This window comes from Cnephaeus nilssonii, assembly GCF_951640355.1.
Source record: "Cnephaeus nilssonii genome assembly, chromosome: 12".
Classification (NCBI taxonomy): Eukaryota; Metazoa; Chordata; class Mammalia; order Chiroptera; family Vespertilionidae; genus Cnephaeus; species Cnephaeus nilssonii.
The window spans coordinates 71675047-71691416 of record NC_137083.1 but is presented as its reverse complement, the minus strand read 5'-3'; the positions used below and the strand labels follow the sequence as shown (position 1 = coordinate 71691416).

Genomic DNA, 16370 nt, shown 5'->3' with positions numbered 1-16370 from the left:
AGCATGTAGATTTTTCATTTCTAGATGATCAACTCAGGATTTAGCTAATGAAGGTACCAACTCAAGATTTAGCTAATTCAATGTGTGTGTGTGTGTGTGTGAATGTTCATATGTCAAAACTCCTTTAGTGTAAGTATTGCCTATTGTAAATTGTTAGTGAGAATATAAATATTGCCTCATTTTCTATAAAATCCTTAGAGAATGGTAGAAGTATAAAATGTACATTTCTGACCGGCCGGGTGGCTCAATTGGTTGAAGCGTTGTCCCATACTAATCCTAAAAATATGCATGTTCTCAAACTTTTGGATTTTTGCTAGTCTAATCAGTGAAAAGGGATTATCTTGTGTGGGTTTGAATTCTCTTGTGAAAGAAGTATTAATTTCTAAGAACTCTTTATTAGTGAGCTTTATGTATTTGTGATATGAGTTACAAAAGTGTGTGGTTTTTAACTTAAATACTGTGCTACATTTGTCCTTAGAGATTTGTCAATTGTCTTAGAGTTGAAAAGAGCCCACAGTCTAAAATTTCTGGTTCAGAGACCTTAAGCTACTGAATCAAGAGAGAGTAAATCTGACTTGTAGATCTTCCTAGAGAGCAATGTTCCATGTAGATAGAAAGAATGCATTGATGGACAGGGAAGAACTCTTAGTTGCAACTATGTTTATGTAATAGTTTTGTACAGTATTGTCATAGAGTTCATAGTATAGCTTGAAGTTCTATAATGTTAAGGTGCAACTCATATTCAAACAATTTAATGGTAGAATAGAAAAAATAAGGATTTCAAGAACTATAACCATTGTTTTTACAACCTTAGTTTTAGGAGCATTGCTGATTAGATGTGTTAATTCAGCCATCTGCTGATACAAGTTAAATGCACTTAATGAGTTACAATATAATAATTGTGAATCCAAGTTATCATGTTACTTTCATTTTTTCTAATGGAGTTATTATGTGATTGTCAACTTATACTCTGCAGTAACTTAAATTATTTATACAATGCTGCTTAAAGCCCAGGGTGAGGCATAGAAATTCTTATCCAGCTGGGAAAGACATGCCAGCTGCAATGGTAGCAAGATCGATGCACGGCACCAGGATCATTTCTGTTATTATAAAGCTTGAGGAAGAATAGAATCAAAAGAGTCATGGTTATATGGGTGCTTTTATGGGTGATAAAGTTTGAATTAGCATATGCAGGACATTCTAAGACAATGTCCACTCTGTTAGTTAATTGGTTGGGGTGAATTCTCTCTCAGTGTTTAATCCGCAATTAAGTCATGTTACCAGCCCACTGTGACACTGAAGCATGGTAATAGTGCTTGGGTGGGTGGCATTGCTCAGTGCAGATTATGCATATTAAATCATTCTGGCTTCCTAAATGGCTCTCCCTCTCTGTCTTTGGAACAGTGTTTTAGGTTCTTGAAAAAAATCTGTGTTATCCATGTACGCAACTATAAATGCTTTGAAACAAACAAGTCCATACAAGATTTTGTGATTGCAGCATTGCAAACATTAAACATCATTGACTATTCTTGTACCATTTTTCTAAAACTGGAATTCACATACGTATAAACATATATAACTTTTCATATTTAGTTCTCCTACAATTTTCTTAATAAAGATAGGAGAGTTTTGTTGTTGCTGTTATTGTTTAATCTGTCAACTTATCCTTTAGTACCTCATTTAAGCTATAATAAATTGAAATGTTCTTTTAAAACTCCCTTAAATTCCTGCTTCAGAAAAAGTCTTACTCAGTGAAGTAAAAAATAGCATTGGTTGTTTTAAAAATTACATATACTTTTATTGATTACTAGAATAATAAATGTGTGTATAAAAAATTTAAGACTATAGAGATTGTAAAGAGTATAAAGTGGAAATTCCATGTAATTCCACCCTCCAAAGATGGTTTTATGGGTTTTTAGTTGATAATAGCAAAATAACTCCATTGGAAAGAATGAAAGTAACATGCTTTGAAAATATTTTCCTACCTTGATTAGAAAACAACACATATAGTAGAAGATTTCTAGTTTATAGTGAAGCAAACAACAATAAATTATACATAATTCTACCACTCAGAATGTTTGCTTTGTGTCTTTCCACATTTCTATGTTCAGAAACTATACATGTTGTTTATGTGCCTGTACAAATAGTGAATGTATCATCTTTGAATTTTTTATAAAAGGTATCAACTGTACATAGCTACATGATATGCTTTATAAACTAAAATGTGGTGACCTTGAATCTAGTGAAGTTCTGATAAGACATCTGGTAGGCTAAGGACCCTACGCCAGCAGGGCAGTCTGCAGCCTTAAAAGTTGCCCCATTCCCCAGTCCAGTTGCTTGTCTCCCGTTCTGATTGTGAGTCAGAGGAAGGCAATTCCTACAGAGGGGAGAAATAGAAACAGTGGAAGTTTCAGAGAAAACTACAGACTACCGCTGTAGTGTACTCCCTTTCGAAGGCTGAGGACCGACCTGTGGAGAAAAATGACTCTTATTCGGCCTGGAAAGATAGCGGATGAGGATAAGAGTGTGTAGGGAGATTTCTTGTGAACTGAAAGCCTGGAGGGCCTCCTGAAAGAAAAGATCTTTAATCCAGTTACAGATGCTATCAGAATCAGGATGAGGGAGGTAGGGAAAGACCAGGTTATGTCCTCTATGAGGATCCTAATAAATAATTGAAAACAGCCGAAACCGGTTTGGCTCAGTGGATAGAGCGTCAGCCTGCGGACTGAAGGGTCCCAGGTTCGATTCCGGTCAAGGGCGTGTACCTTGGTTGTGGGCACATCCCCAGTCGGGGGTGGGGGGGGGGCGTGCAGGAGGCAGCTGATTGATGTTTCTCTCTCATCGATGTTTTTAACTCTCTATCTCTCTCCCTTCTTCTCTTTAAAAAATCAATAAAATATATTAAAAAAAATAATTGAAAACAGCAAGTCAAACAAAACACACAACCACGAAGACGACAGCACAAGACATACAATTAGGGTTAACGGGGTCCATAGACAGTTAATAATAACTTCCGCCTTAGTTCCGCCTCAGGTGGCTCACATTGGACTATGATGTCACAGGCAGGGCCTGTAAATCTCTCTGCCCTGTGAAGCTGTAAGCCCTGCCCCTGGAAGTCTCTGACCACCAAAAGAGATAAGAAACACTGTAAATAAAAGTTCTTTGTTAACCCTAGGACTTCAAAATTTCAATTTAATATAGCAAATTCACAAATCAGAGCAAACTGAAACCCTTACTTATACAAACATAGAGAGAAATTTTTATTACCTAAGTGGGCTGATTTCCTCTCTGTCGGAGACCAAAGACTCTAAGAAAAAGAAATCACTACATATCTTTGAATTTATTCTAAGGAAATAATAAGAATTTCTGCATATATTTATCTTCAAGAATATTCAGCAAAATATATTTACAAAAATATTACTTTTAAAAGCAAAACAAACAAAACCCACTAAATATCCAACAAGAGAAATGGTTAAATATTATATATCATTATGATAATATAGTATGCAGCCATTAAAAATCACATAATCAAGAGGTTAAATAAATTTCCCAAAATCACTGGAACAGGAGTCATCACATTTTCACTGTAAAGGACCAGATATTAAGTATTTTAAGATTTGTGGGTCAGACCCTCTTTGTTATAACTATTCAACTCTGCCCTTGTATTGTGAAAGCACCCATGAACAATACATAAACAAATGAACAGTGATTTTTTTTCCAATAAAACTTTATTTATGAACACTAAAACTGAAATTTTATATATTTTCAACATGTCTTGAAAGACTATTCTTCTTTTGATGTTCTTCCCAATTATTAGCTTATAGACCATAAGCTAACATAGGGAATGTGCTTGCTGGATTTAGCCTACAGGCCATAATCCTTGTTCTCTGTTCTAAATAAACAAGCCCAGGGCAACGACACCTCTTGTCCCTGTCTAAGGGAGTTTAGCATTTTGTTGTTCTAGCTCCAAAATCTGCTAGGATAAGAAAGGGCAGGGGAAGGGGCAAAGGGAGGGAAAGAAAAATCTTAATATTTTAAGGATTGTTTCCAGACAATAAAGTCTCATTTAGGGAGCAGATGCTATTTGTCTTGGAGAGATCCTTAAATAAACACATTGGGTATGCAAAATAAAGTCATAGATTAGATGGGAGACAAACTAACTCCTTTGATTAAGAATGCATTTCTTGGGTGGATGTGAGCTTTCTCCTGATCCACAGAAGGCCTACTAGGTACAGAATTGAACATTTGTGGGCAGCATGAGGAACCATATGATGGGAGGAATATAAGCCATTTCTGAGAGAGGAACTCTAGGAAGAAGTGCCCAAGAAGAGAGACAATCTTAAGAAACAACACCATTTTAAAGGACCATGTTAAGGAACTGAAAAAATCCATGTCTGAGAGCCCATTGAAGTCTATTTCTAGTTGTAAGATGTAGTGAGCTTTCTCAGACAATGTAAGCAATAACATTGTGTTGCAGAGGAGGGGAGGATGGAGTGGAGGCAGGGAAGGGGAAGAGGAAGGGGGTGACAAGGAGTAGAAAGGAGGGACAATAGATAGCTTCTAGGCCTGAGTAAGCAGTAATTCAGCAATAAAGGACTGACAAGTAGAAAGGTCTGTTCATCCCTTGTTTTATTGATGAGCTGTCAAACATAAACATTCTGCTCACCATCAAAGAGACATTCATGCCCAGCCAGGGTGGCTTAGTGGTTGAGCATAGCCCTATGAACCAGGAGATCACAGTTCAATTCCAGGTCAAGGCACATACCCAGGTTGCAGCCTTAATCCCCAGTAGGGGGTTTGCAGGAGGCAGCTGATCAGTGATTCTTTCTCATCGATGATTCTATCTCTCCCTCTCCCTTCCTTTTTGAAATCAATGAAAATATATATTTCTTTAAAAGGGGCATTCATGAAGTACTTGCTTCAGGCACCAAGTGTTATGATGGGTTCATCCTATATAATAAAAGCCTAATATGCTAAGTGTCCGGTTGTCTGGTCATCCGTTCAACCAATCAAAGCATAATATGTTAATGATATGCTAAGGTCACTCAACTGCTCACTATGATGTGCACTGACCACCAGGGGGCAGACACTCCAACTGGTAGGTTAGCTTGCTGCTGGGGTCTGGCTAATTGGGACTGAGAGAGATGGGCCAGACAAGCCCTGGAGCCCTCCTGAAGTCCCTCCCTGGCTGACAAACCTCCCACATCCCTCCCCAGCCCCAATCGTGCACTGGTGGGGTCCCTCGGCCTGGCCTGCATACTTTTGCAATCCGGTACTCCTCGGGGGATGACGGAGAGCCAGTTTCAGCCCAATCCCACAGGCCAGACCGAGGGACCCCAGGGGTGCATGAATTCGTGCACCGGGCCTCTAGTCCTATCTAATAAAGGAGTAATATGCAAATTGACTGTATCTCCGCTACAAAGATGGCGGCCCACATAGCACCATGGTGACGATGCTAGCGTCCCACTCACAGGCCGCAGAGGGAGGAAGAGCTGCAGACAGAACGCTGGGCTGCTGGGCCGGGGGCATGCTCAGAGCCGCCACCCGCGCAGCTTGGGACACGCCCCTGGCCCAGCAGACAGAAGCCCAGCTGACAGAAAGCGGGCGGTGGGCCGGGGGTGAGCTCTGAGCCGCCGCAGCGCGACTTGGGACACGCCAAGCGGACAGACGCTGGGCCGGGGGCTGTTCAGAGCCGGGGCTGCTCAGAGCCACCGCTGTGTGGCTTGGGACATGCTCCTGGCCCAGCAGAGAGACGCCCAGCTGACAGAAAGCGGGCAGTGGGCTGGGGGTGAGCTCTGAGCCGCCGCAGCGCAACTTGGGACACGCCAAGCGGACAGACACTGGGCCGGGGAGCGATGCTGCGCAGTTTGGGACACGCCTCCCGCCCAGCAGACAGAAGCGCAGCTGACAGAAAGCGGGGCCGCTGGGCTGGGAGCATGCCCCTGGCAGCCCCCCACAGTGCGGCTTGAGGCATGCCCCCAGCCCAGTGGACGGAAGCCCTGCGGACACAATGCAGGGGGTCCTCTGTGTATGAAATGCAGAGGAAACACCTTTTCTGAAGGCTCACTGGCTAAGCTCCCTGTAAGCTGCCTCTCACAGTGTTCTTGGTAACTTGAGTTATAAGAATCCAAGAAGGTGATCTAGGGTTTTTCCACCACACTCCTGGAGGAAAAGGTAAGGTCTGCTGCTGGAGGGCTAAGAAATGTCATATCCTGCCCTAGCCAGTTTGGCTCAGTGGATAGAGCCTTGGCCTGCCGATCGCAGGGTCCAGGTTCGATTCTGATCAAGGGCATGTACCTAGGTTGCAGGCTCCTCCCTAGTCAGGGCCCAGATCAGGGCTCATGCAGGAGGCAACCAATTGAAGTGTCCCTCTCACATTGATGTTTCTCTCTGTCTTTCCCTCTCTCTTCCAAGCTCTGTAAAAATCAATGGAAACATATCCTCAGGTGAGGATAAAAAAGAAAGAAAGAAAAGAAATGTCATATCCTATGAAAGACACATCTTGAAAGTGCCTAAAGAAAGCTGTCATTTTTTCATGGTGAAGGGACTGGAGTCCGTGTTGGTGAAAACACCTTGGCGGCTGTGACAGTGGCAGCAGCAGTGGGGTGATGGGGCTGGCGCCTTCCCCTGATCAGCCCAGTCACCTCCCGCAGGGGAAGGCCAGACTGCGGCTTAGGCCCACTCCCCATCAGTAGGACATCTCCTGAGGGCTCCCAGTCTGTCAGAGGGGGCAGGCTTGGCTGAAGGACCCCCCCCCCCCAAGTGCACGAATTTCGTGCACCGAGCCTCTAGTATAATATACAGAGAAATCTTTTGTCCACAAAGAATTCACAATCTCAAGAATTTTTCCAAATATCAAGGTAGCACTTCTCTTTCACTTTTGCAAATTAAAACAAATATTTCAAACCCTGTTAGTGAGTCCTGTGCTTGTATAATATTAAGACTTAAATTATGTAGAGAAGCTTGAATATTTCAAAGGGCAGAATCAAGCCTGTACTGCCCAGTTCAGAGTGGCTGAAGCTGCTGGAGTCAGCCGGTCACTTCTCCCCACCTGCTTCCTCTTTTTCCCACCACCTGCTGCTGACTGATTGTTTTAACTCCCATCTGTGTATGAAAAGTCAGTCTTTTCTTTTTACGAAGAAAACAAAGATAACAACAACCAAAAAAAAAAAAAAAGGAGGGAGGTGTGTAGAAAATGGATTAAGTAGAGATAAAGAAAGCATTTTAAGTTACTCCGCCCACTGAGAAGTTTTCTTCAGAACTGATGTTTGGGGCTTATGCTTAGGGATCACCTTCAGGCCAGGATCTGGACATGTTTGGATGTGCATCTGAAGTACACATAGCAGGGATCATTTTAATACCTTTTCCTTTCCGAGTTTCTTATAGAAAGCCCTACTCCTTCTGTTCAGAAAGAGCACATTATGTTTCCATGCTGCCTTGGAAGTCTTTTTTTTTTATTATTTTATTGTTTAAAGTATTACATATGTCTCCTTTTTTCAGTGATTGACCCCTCCCCAGCCACTCCCACGCCCCAGACAAGCCCCCACCGCCCCAGTGTCCGTGTCCATTGTTTATACTAATATGCATGCATACAAGTCCTTTGGTTGATCTCTTACCGCCCCTCCATTCTCCTCTCCCTTCCCTCTGAGGTTGGACAGTCTGTTCTGTGTTTCTTTGTCTCTGGATCATTTTTTGTTCATCAGTTTATATTGTTCATTATATCCCACATATGCATGAGATCATGTGATATTTATCTTTCCCTGACTGGCTTATTTTGCTTAGCATAATGCTCTCCAGGTCCATCCATGCTGTTGCAAATGGTAAAAGTTCCTTCTTTTTTATAGCAGTGTAGTATTCCATTGTGTAGATGTACCACAGTTTTCTAATCCACTCAGCTGCTGATGGACACATAGGCTGTTTCCAAATCTTAGCTATTGTAAATTGTGCTGCTATGAACTTAGGGGTGCATATATCCTTTCTGATTTTAGGGATATATTCCTAGAAGTGGGATTACTGGATCAAATAGGAGTTCTATTCTTAACTTTTAGAAGTCTTTTGAAGGGACAAGTTGGTGCTTCATTGAAAAACTGTATTAACTAGAGCGTACCTTTTCGGGCTATGTGATTCTGATTCTAGGGAAGCTACTAGTATGTCACAACTCTGTAAGTTGAAGTTAGCTGATGGCAATGAAAAACCCTTCTTGCCTGGAGATAAGCAAATTCCACCCAGTGGAGGTTCACGGGACTCCTGGCTTCTCACTGAGAAAAAGCTGGATTTGTCACATGTGCACACTGCTTTCCCTCCGTCTCAGCCATAACTGCATGTGCTCTGTGCATTCTCCTTTGAACTGGTTGTAACATCGGAACAGTTTCCTCATTGAGGAGTTAAATAAAATCTCTAAATCATGTTTATTTTGAATCTAGGTACAAGTCATGATTTTATCTTTTTTGAAAATTATCCTTAAACCCTTTTTTCTAGTTTACAGATTAGGAGTTACTCCTGGAAAGCACCTCTGTCACCAGTCATCTGGTTATAGATAGACACTGTGTTTGTCTTTCTTATTTATACAGCCTAAATTCATCCTAATGTCTACATTCAATTCCAAGTTAATCCATTTCAGAACTCAGGGGGATGGAAAATAAGACTGTCTTTCCGGATTGGGGAAATATTTTTATTTATTTACTTATTTATTTTTAACTCAATTTATTGGGGTGACTTTGGTTAATAAAATTATAGGTTTCAGAGGTACAATTGTATAACACCTCATCTGGATATTATCTATGTTCACCATCCAAATTCCAGACTCCTTTCATCACCATTTACCCCTGTTTACCTTCTCTCACCTCTCCCCAGCCTTCTATCACTCTAGTACTCACTATTTGGTATCATACTATTGTCTGTCTATAAGAGTGTTTTTTTAATTTTATTTTTTTAAATGTAATTCTTCACCTGTTTCACCCAGCGCTTCTACCTCCTCCTCTCTGACAGCTGTCAGTCTGTTCTGTGTATCTATAAGTCTGTTTCTATTTTGTTTGTTAGTTTATTTTATTCATTACATTCCACATATAAGTGAAGTCCTGTGGTATTTGCCTTTTTCTGTCTGGCTTATTTCACTTAGCATAATACATTCTAGGTCCATCCATGCTGTCATGAAAAGTAAAATTTCCTTTTTTTATGACCAAGTAGTATTCCATTGTGTAAATGTACCACATACTTTTTAATCCACTCATCTATTTATGGGTACTTGGGCAGCTTCCAAATCTTGGCTATTGTAAATAACGCTGCAAGGGACAGAGGAGTGCATGTATTCTTGGAATGACTGTTTTGAGATTCTTTGGATACATTCCTAGAAGTGGAATCTCTGGGTCTTAAAGCAGTTCCATTTTAATTTTTTGAGCTAGGTCCATATTGTTTTCCATAGTGGCTGCACCAATCTGCATTTCCACCAATAGTGCAAGCGGGTTCCATTTTCTCCACATCCTCACCAACACTTGTTGTTTGTTGATTTAATGATAGCCATTCTGACAGGTGTGAGGTGACATCTCATTGTGGTTTTAATTGGTGTTTCTCTGATGATTAGTGACATTGAGCATCTTTTCATATGTTTATTGGCCATCTGAATGTCCTCTTTGGAGAAGTATTTATTCAGGTTCTTTGCCCATTTTTATTGGATTTTTGTTTTCTTGGTGTTGAGTTGTATAAGTATTTCATAAATTTTGGATATTAACTCTTAGCAGAGGTATCATTGGCAAATGTGTGTTCCCATTCACTGGGTTGTCTTTGCATTTTGTTGATGCTTTCCTTTGCTGTGCAAAAACTTTTACTTATGAGGTAGACCCGTTTGTCTATTTTGTTTGTTTGTTTCTCTTGCCCGAAGCAATATATTTGAGAAAATATTGCTCTGAGGAATGTCTGAGATTTTATTTCATATGTTTTCTTCTAGGATTTTTATGATTTCAAGTCTAACATTTAAGTCTTTATAAATATTGTTTGAACTCTGTCTCTGGTAAATTGCTTTCCTCCATTTCATTTAGTTCTTTTCCTGGGATTTCTCCTGTTCTTTCATTTGGGGCCTGTTTGCTTTTCATTTGGCTGTCTCTCTTTCTTTGCTTTTGTGTATTAGGTACATCTGCTGTCTCTCCCTCTTTTCGTAGGATGGCATTATATAGTAAGTGCCTTGTGGGGCTCATTAATAAAGGCTCCTTGGTCACCTGAGCTAGCCGCTTCATCAATGTCCCTAATCCTAACCCCAACAACATTACCACCAACCTACATAAGAACATTTTCCCACTCCCCAAACATTCAATGAGATGGTAGACTGGAAATACCCAGAAATGAGGATTCCCACTTACACCATGCCCACAAGTTTTTTAGTCTCCCAGCTAACGTAATAGGGATTTTATCCATCTATTTTATAGTGAGAACAGTCATAAAAATAAATATGAAGACCCTTAATATTTTTGAGTTAGGAAGCTTTCCAAACACTCTACAACCAAACTTCTATAAATAGTTAAAAGAGTTGATTTTCCTCCATCTTAAATTAAATTATCATATAAAAGTTGCTTTTGAACATAGAAGAAAATAGGTGGGATTTTTAGAAACTAAAAGTCATATTAAAAGTCAAGAAAAAAATTCTAAGACTGTATAGAAGTTCAACCCCAGCCAGGTGACTATCATTATCCCACAAGTATGCATGGGGGGAAAAATTCTATTTAACTTACTCAGTTATTTTGAAATATATGCTCTGAATAGTTTCAATTTCACACTTGTCTTTTGAGTAACCGATATCTGCTTTCTTATGGCTAAAAGAACTTTCATTTGAACCATAAATAAGCAAAAATTAAGCTGTTAAAAATGTGACTTTTTAACACAGCCTTTCCATTTTAGTATAGTAAGAAAAATAATTTCTTACATAAAGGATGTGTTATTTTATATTCCACAAAATATTTTGAGACACATATTTTTTACAAATAGGTTTGTATTTAGCAATAAAATAAATGAATAAATTACATTTAAACTATGGCTTGAATCCTAACTAAATTAAAACAGAAAAATTGAGAAAGAATAAAAATTATATGTATATATTTATATGAACTTCTTGATCATCAGTAGAATTGTCAGAAATAAGAGACTATTCTTCTGGTAAGTCAGTATTTTCTTTTAGTGCATCAACTTCTATTTCATTGTCTTCTTTTCAATTCAAGTGAGAGGACCCCGGAGGCCTTTATCTGTCAGTACTTAGAGACCCCTGCACCCACGTTAGCAGCTGCTCGGCTTCCCTAATCCATGTGGACCAGGATTGGTGGAGCCCACCCCCTTTCTATGGACATGAGAGTTTTACCTAATTCCATCAGTGCTCTGATGGGTAGTCTCAAAAGTAAATCTTTGAAAAATTGTGCAAGAATTTCTGTGGGGTAAGCACTGCCAGGTGCAGGTGTGCACCTGTGGGCCTTGGGCAGGTCCTGCACACTGTTCTCCCAGAGGAGGGGCCATTGCCCTTCCTCCCCAGGGACCCTGCGGGGCCTCTGCTGCCTCACTGTGTCCCCAGGGCTGATGGGCATGAGACCAGAAAACGGCCGGTCCGATGGTGACAGCGCTCTCTCCCCAGTGGTGACAGTGTGTGTGTCCCCACCGGGGAGGTGGGGCATCTCTGATAGGTGCTGCTGTGTGCACCGCCTCTAGACAGACAGTGGTGATGCTGGCCCAGCATCATGAATGCACTTCATGCTCAGGAATGGCAACACTTAAAATATGAATAATAAGATTTATTTATTACTTAAACAGGTTATACAATGAAGAAATGAAAGTTAAAAACAGAAGAAAGAAAATAATAAAAGCAAAAACTCCCCCAAACCCTGAAATAATAAAAATCAAAAGATGAAGAATTGATTCACTCCGTGGAGAACAAATAAACAACAAAATAAAAACAGAAAAGGAAAATTTCAAAGAGTAAGGGTGAAACAAGTTTTGCCCTTAGGACAAGGTGAGCACATTCAACAAGGGGCCCTTGAGCTGGGCCCCCCACAGGCAGCTCCTCCTCTGAGGCAGGAGCCAGCATGGGCTCCAGGGAGGGCTCTTCATCCAGCGGTGGTGGGGCCTCAGTTTCCTCAGTTTCCTCTGGGGCCGGCCCTGGCTCCACAGCTGCAGCTGGAGAGGCTGCTGGAGGTGGCAGGAACTCTGGAGGTGGAGAGGCCTCCAGCTCTGCATCAGGAGGTGCCGCCTTTGCCTCCTGGGCTCGTGCTGGAGTTGGGAGAGGAGAAAAGATCACCCAGGTGCCTGCATTTCCATCTGTCCCCCAAAGACACAACACTGGGCACAGCCGAGGCCCCACCACAGGACGTCCTCCATGCCCAAAGTCCAGCACATGGGTGGTCTGAGGCTGGTCTTTGTTCCTGACCAGGCTCTGGGGGTGCTCCCTGTGTGTCTGGCAGCAATCCCTCCCCATAATTCACATGGCTCTCCCCACCCATTCCACCCCTATCACCCCAACCTCCTTACCCTTAGGCTCTGCCTCGTTGGGCTCCAGGTCTTCCCATATGGTGTTATTGACAGGCGCATAGCGCTTCAGGTAAGAGTTGAAAATTAGCATGTGCATGTTGGGACCGAGCAGCTTAGCGCTTGGATGCTTGTGGAGCCTGGGCGGCTTCGATCGAGGAGTCCTCCATCCAAACACGGGCCCGGGCTCCCCAGATGCCCAGGTGGCCACACGCACTCCAGGCCTGTCCTGGCCCTCAGTGGTGTGGCTCACCCGCCCCTCACTCCTGGACATGGGGAAGGGGTATTCCTCCACCAGCTGCTGCTCCACGTTGATCTGGGTTGAGCGCTGCAATGACAGTGACCAGCAGCCAGTCAGTAGGCCTCAAGCGTGACCTTGGTCACTGCTGCTTCTGCCCCCTGGACCTTCTGCTCCCGGATCAGGCCCAGCCCTGTGTCTGCACAGACCTCCACCCAGGGGAAATGAGAGTCACCTCCAGGGCTCAGGATAGACCTGGGGCAGAGGGCGCCACCCACACTCCACATCCACCCAGCCAGCCTTGACCTGGGGTGCGAACATGACTGGTCCTGACCCCCCAACCCAACCTGTTCCTGTTCTGGGCAAGCCCTCCCCATGTGAACACCCCTTTGCCACCACCCCTCAACACACACACACATGAGCACATGAGGAGGGGACATGGAGCTGCTCAGGTGGAATCAGAGTGGCAGCCTGGCCAGAATAAACCGCTCTGGGCCTCCCCGTGTTACCTCCGGGTCCCGCCGTGCAATGGGCCACAGCCGTCGTCTGGACTGAGTCCTGATCCAGCGGCGGGCACGTCGGAATATAGTCTCACCGCTGCCTCTCTTGAGGCCTCGGCCTCGGCACACTGGGAGACAGCACGAAAACATGGTGTCCTCTCCAACGTCTCTATCCGAGTGAGATGGGAAGGGGCAGTTATAGAATGTGGTGCATGGTTACCGGGTTCTGATGGGCTCCATCGTCAGGAAGTGAGGTCACTGCTCATGTCTGAGGAGATGCTCAAGGTAGGGGACCCAGGGGTGACCTCACTTCCTGACGATGGAGCCCATCAGAACCCGGTAACCATGCACCACATTCTATAACTGCCCCTTCCCATCTCACTCGGATAGAGACGTTGGAGAGGACACCATGTTTTCGTGCTGTCTCCCAGTGTGCCGAGGCCGAGGCCTCAAGAGAGGCAGCGGTGAGACTATATTCCGACGTGCCCGCCGCTGGATCAGGACTCAGTCCAGACGACGGCTGTGGCCCATTGCACGGCGGGACCCGGAGGTAACACGGGGAGGCCCAGAGCGGTTTATTCTGGCCAGGCTGCCACTCTGATTCCACCTGAGCAGCTCCATGTCCCCTCCTCATGTGCTCATGTGTGTGTGTGTTGAGGGGTGGTGGCAAAGGGGTGTTCACATGGGGAGGGCTTGCCCAGAACAGGAACAGGTTGGGTTGGGGGGTCAGGACCAGTCATGTTCGCACCCCAGGTCAAGGCTGGCTGGGTGGATGTGGAGTGTGGGTGGCGCCCTCTGCCCCAGGTCTATCCTGAGCCCTGGAGGTGACTCTCATTTCCCCTGGGTGGAGGTCTGTGCAGACACAGGGCTGGGCCTGATCCGGGAGCAGAAGGTCCAGGGGGCAGAAGCAGCAGTGACCAAGGTCACGCTTGAGGCCTACTGACTGGCTGCTGGTCACTGTCATTGCAGCGCTCAACCCAGATCAACGTGGAGCAGCAGCTGGTGGAGGAATACCCCTTCCCCATGTCCAGGAGTGAGGGGCGGGTGAGCCACACCACTGAGGGCCAGGACAGGCCTGGAGTGCGTGTGGCCACCTGGGCGTCTGGGGAGCCCGGGCCCGTGTTTGGATGGAGGACTCCTCGATCGAAGCCGCCCAGGCTCCACAAGCATCCAAGCGCTAAGCTGCTCGGTCCCAACATGCACATGCTAATTTTCAACTCTTACCTGAAGCGCTATGCGCCTGTCAATAACACCATATGGGAAGACCTGGAGCCCAACGAGGCAGAGCCTAAGGGTAAGGAGGTTGGGGTGATAGGGGTGGAATGGGTGGGGAGAGCCATGTGAATTATGGGGAGGGATTGCTGCCAGACACACAGGGAGCACCCCCAGAGCCTGGTCAGGAACAAAGACCAGCCTCAGACCACCCATGTGCTGGACTTTGGGCATGGAGGACGTCCTGTGGTGGGGCCTCGGCTGTGCCCAGTGTTGTGTCTTTGGGGGACAGATGGAAATGCAGGCACCTGGGTGATCTTTTCTCCTCTCCCAACTCCAGCACGAGCCCAGGAGGCAAAGGCGGCACCTCCTGATGCAGAGCTGGAGGCCTCTCCACCTCCAGAGTTCCTGCCACCTCCAGCAGCCTCTCCAGCTGCAGCTGTGGAGCCAGGGCCGGCCCCAGAGGAAACTGAGGAAACTGAGGCCCCACCACCGCTGGATGAAGAGCCCTCCCTGGAGCCCATGCTGGCTCCTGCCTCAGAGGAGGAGCTGCCTGTGGGGGGCCCAGCTCAAGGGCCCCTTGTTGAATGTGCTCACCTTGTCCTAAGGGCAAAACTTGTTTCACCCTTACTCTGTGAAATTTTCCTTTTCTGTTTTTATTTTGTTGTTTATTTGTTCTCCACGGAGTGAATCAATTCTTCATCTTTTGATTTTTATTATTTCAGGGTTTGGGGGAGTTTTTGCTTTTATTATTTTCTTTCTTCTGTTTTTAACTTTCATTTCTTCATTGTATAACCTGTTTAAGTAATAAATAAATCTTATTATTCATATTTTAAGTGTTGCCATTCCTGAGCATGAAGTGCATTCATGATGCTGGGCCAGCATCACCACTGTCTCTCTAGAGGCGGTGCACATGGCAGCACCTATCAGAGATGCCCCACCTCCCCGGTGGGGACACACACACTGTCACCACTGGGGAGAGAGCGCTGTCACCATCCGGCTGGCCGTTTTCTGGTCTCATGACCATCAACCCTGGGGACACAGTGAGGCAGCAGAGGCCCTGCAGGTTCCCTGGGGAGGAAGGGCAATGGCCCCTCCTCTGGGAGAACAGTGTGCAGGACCTGCCCAAGGCCCACAGGTGCACACCTGCACCTGGCAGTGCTTACCCCACAGAAATTCTTGCACAATTTTTCAAAGATTTACTTTTGAGACTACCCATCAGAGCACTGATGGAATTAGGTAAAACTCTCATGTCCATAGAAAGGGGATGGGCTCCACCAATCCTGGTCCACATGGATTAGGGAAGCTGAGCAGCTGCTAACGTGGGTGCAGGGGTCTCTAAGTACTGACAGATAAAGGCCTCCGGGGTCCTCTCACTTGAGACAAGTGGAAAAACTATCTACATCCAGGATCCCATCAGTTAAACTACATATATGTGATTTCAACATGTAGACACACATGTGAAAATGACATGATACTGTATGTAGAGAACTCAAGATTCTATCAAAAACTACTAGTAATGATAACTGAATTTGTAAAGTAACAGGATCCAAAATAAATATCCAGAAATCAGTTGCATTTATATATACCAATAATTATTAGAAAAGCAAAAGAAGAAAATAACTCCATTTAAAATGTAATCACAATAAATAAATTACCCTGGAATAAATTTAACAAAGCATGTAAAATAACTACTTCAAAAATTATAAAACACTGAATCAAGAAATTTAAGGAAATGGGGGTTATCAGGAAGGCAGGCAGGCGAGCAGTTGGGAGCCAGCAGTCCTGGATTGTGAGAGGGATGTCCGACTGCCCGTTTAGGCCCGATCCTACCTGGAGGGGTCCCAGATTGGAGAGGGTGCAGGATGGGCTGAGAGACACACTCCCCCGTGCACGAATTTTGTGTACTGGGCCTCTAATTATAT

At 44.4% G+C, this 16370-nt stretch overlaps 1 protein-coding gene and 1 pseudogene across 8 annotated transcripts in view; one reads left to right on the top strand and one right to left on the bottom strand.

Annotated features, from left to right (window-relative positions):
• ST7 (suppression of tumorigenicity 7) overlaps nucleotides 1-16370 on the top strand; it is a 307385-nt gene that overhangs the window by 118475 nt on the left and 172540 nt on the right. The gene's annotated exons all lie outside the window — the stretch shown is intronic.
• The window catches only part of LOC307108623, a 37220-nt pseudogene that overhangs the window by 14233 nt on the left and 6617 nt on the right, over nucleotides 1-16370 (bottom strand). The window contains exons 2-3 of the transcript in view: nucleotides 14458-14521; nucleotides 12499-12823 (exon numbers count right to left, since the gene is read on the bottom strand). The product of the transcript in view is annotated as an uncharacterized misc_RNA (transcript). The remainder of the gene's footprint in view (nucleotides 1-12498; nucleotides 12824-14457; nucleotides 14522-16370) is intronic.